This window comes from Pseudorca crassidens, chromosome 2 (genome assembly GCF_039906515.1).
Source record: "Pseudorca crassidens isolate mPseCra1 chromosome 2, mPseCra1.hap1, whole genome shotgun sequence".
Taxonomy (NCBI): Eukaryota; Metazoa; Chordata; class Mammalia; order Artiodactyla; family Delphinidae; genus Pseudorca; species Pseudorca crassidens.
In genome coordinates this window covers 114,268,527-114,271,111 of record NC_090297.1, presented here as the reverse complement: position 1 = coordinate 114,271,111, position 2,585 = coordinate 114,268,527, and the positions used below count along the sequence as shown (strand labels likewise).

General features: G+C 41.9%; 1 pseudogene; it reads left to right on the top strand.

Annotated features, from left to right (window-relative positions):
• The first annotated feature begins 798 nt into the window (after positions 1 to 798).
• Positions 799 to 1,768, top strand: LOC137209202 (olfactory receptor 10T2-like; annotated as a pseudogene).
• Positions 1,769 to 2,585: the final 817 nt, after the last annotated feature.

Genomic DNA, 2,585 nt, shown 5'->3' with positions numbered 1-2,585 from the left:
ATATCTTCTCTCTCATTTTTTATTTTATTTATTTCAGTCTTCTCTTTCATTCTACTTAGTTTAGCTAAGACTTTGTCAATTTTGTTTATTTTTTCAAAAAAACAGCTTTTAGTTTTATTGATTTTTTTTTTTTTTTTTTTGCGGTACGCGGGCCTCTCACTGCTGTGGCCTCTCCCGTTGCGGAGCACAGGCTCCGGACGTGCAGGCTCAGCGGCCATGGCTCATGAGCACAGCCGCTCCACGGCATGTGGGATCTTCCCGGACCGGGGCACGAACCCGTGTCCCCTGCATCAGCAGGCGGACTCTCAACCACTGCGCCACCAGGGAAGCCCAGTTTTATTGATTTTTTATGTTCTTTTTCTAGTCTATATTTGATTGATTTCTTCTCTAAGTTCATCATTTTACTCCTGTTAAGTTTAGGTGAACTCAGGTCAATTAAGCAAATGGTTTAATTTTTTTAAGCTTCAGTTTCTTCTTCCATAAAATGGCAGGATTGGATGAGATGAGCTTGAAATCACTTACTGATTTAATGAACTTTATATGAATCTTCTGTGCAAATAAGAATACAAAGAATGAAAACAACTTACAAAAATAAATTTCTTCAGAGATCATTGAATTGGGATATTACTTACATCACTACTCCTCATGCCTCCTGCTTTCCCCTCATTCCATGATCAATGTGCTTAACTTGTTACTCATTTTTTCATACCAGTATTATTAGCTTTGTACAGAAACATATTTGTGGTTTCCATGGGAACATTTCACCTTTGTCAAACTCTTTCTGTTCTGAATGTTAGGATGTCTGAGTCAGAATACGAGTGCCTATTGGAGAGACAGAACCAGAATACGATCACTGAGTCCAACATTATAGGATTCTCAAAACTGGGACATCTGCAAATCTTTCTCTTCTTTATTTTCCTCCTGGGCTACCTGACCATTCTGATGGCCAATGCAACTATCATGACTGTCATTCATCTGAATTGGGCTTTGCACACCTCTAGGTACTTCTTTCTCTTTGGTCTCTCCTGCTTTGAAATCTGCTATACCTTTGTCATTGTACCAAAATGCTGACCAAGGGCTTTCCACAAGTCTGACTATTTGTTTCTCTGGGTATGTTTCCCAGCTCTATTTCTCTGTGGGCTTGGCTTGAACCAACTGTTTCCTAATTGCTGTGATGAGCTATGATTGCTATGTTGCCATCTGCAACCCTTTCAACTATACACTCATTGTCAGCTGAGCCACCTGCATACAGTTGGCTTTAGCCTCAGGCTTCTGTGGTTTCTTGATCTCTGTGGTTGCCAACATCCTGGTGTTTAGTGTACCCTTCTCTGCCTCCAACTGAATCAACCACTTTTTCTGTGACATTTCCCCTGTCATAAAACTGGGCTGCACAGACACCAACCAGAAGGAGATGGTTATCTTCTTCCTCAACATTCTGGTATTGCTGGTTCCCTTAGTGTTGATCTTCATCTCCTATGTCTTCATTGTTTCCACCATCCTCAAGATCTCTTCAGTGGAGGGACAGCATAAGGTCTTTGCCACCTGTGTCTCCCACATCACTGCGGTTATTTTCCATTATGGCTTTGCTTCCTTTTTGTACTTGAGGCCTACATCCCTTTTCTCCTCCTATAAGGACCAACTTGTGGCAGTGACCTATACAGTGATCACCTCACTATTCAACCCCCTTGTCTGCACACTGAGGAATAAAGAAGTGAAGACGGCTCTGAGAAAGGTTCTCAGTAGATATTTATTTACCAAAACTATATGAGTGAGTCAATATGTCAGGGAGGTTATATTCAGGAAAGTGTCCTAGATAAAACTTCAATTCTATAAACAAACTGATTTTTTAATCAAAAAATAGAAGTAAAGCCTTCAAGTCACCTTAATCTTTTTTTATTGTAAAGTCCTTCTGACTGGAGTGCCAAGATAGTGGATTAAAGAGACTCTGAGCTCAACTCCTCCCACAGACACACCAAAATTACAACTATTTACAGACAAACTATTGATTAGAAATACTGGAAGTCTAGCAGAAAAGATCTTCTACAACTAAAGATATAAAGAACGACCCGTAACAAGAAGGATAGGAGGGGCAGAGATGGAGTATAGTAACAACCCATAGCCCTGAGTGGACAATCCACAAACAGAGGATAATTGCAATTCTTATGGAGAATCTCTGCACCTGGAAAAAATGACACCCAAGAAGGTTTGGCTTTGAAAACCAGAAGGGCTTACTTTTGGGAGAGCCAGAGGGCTATACAAAGGAGAGATTTCACTCTTAAAGAGCACACACAAAATCCCACATACTCCAGGACCCAGGAGGAGGCAGTAATTTGAAATGACCCTGGGTCAGACCCACCTGCTGATCTTGGAGAGTCTCCTGGAGAGGGAGGAGGCAGCTAGTGCTCACCCTGGGGACAGAGTAACTAGCAGAAGCCATTTATGGGAGCTCATTGTACCATGAGGACACTCATGCTGGCAAGTGCCATTTTAGAATCCTCCCTCTAGCTTATCAGCACCAGGACTTGGTCACCCACAAGACTGTACTGTGAAGTCACAGGCCAATCAGCTAGCCAGGAAGGGACACA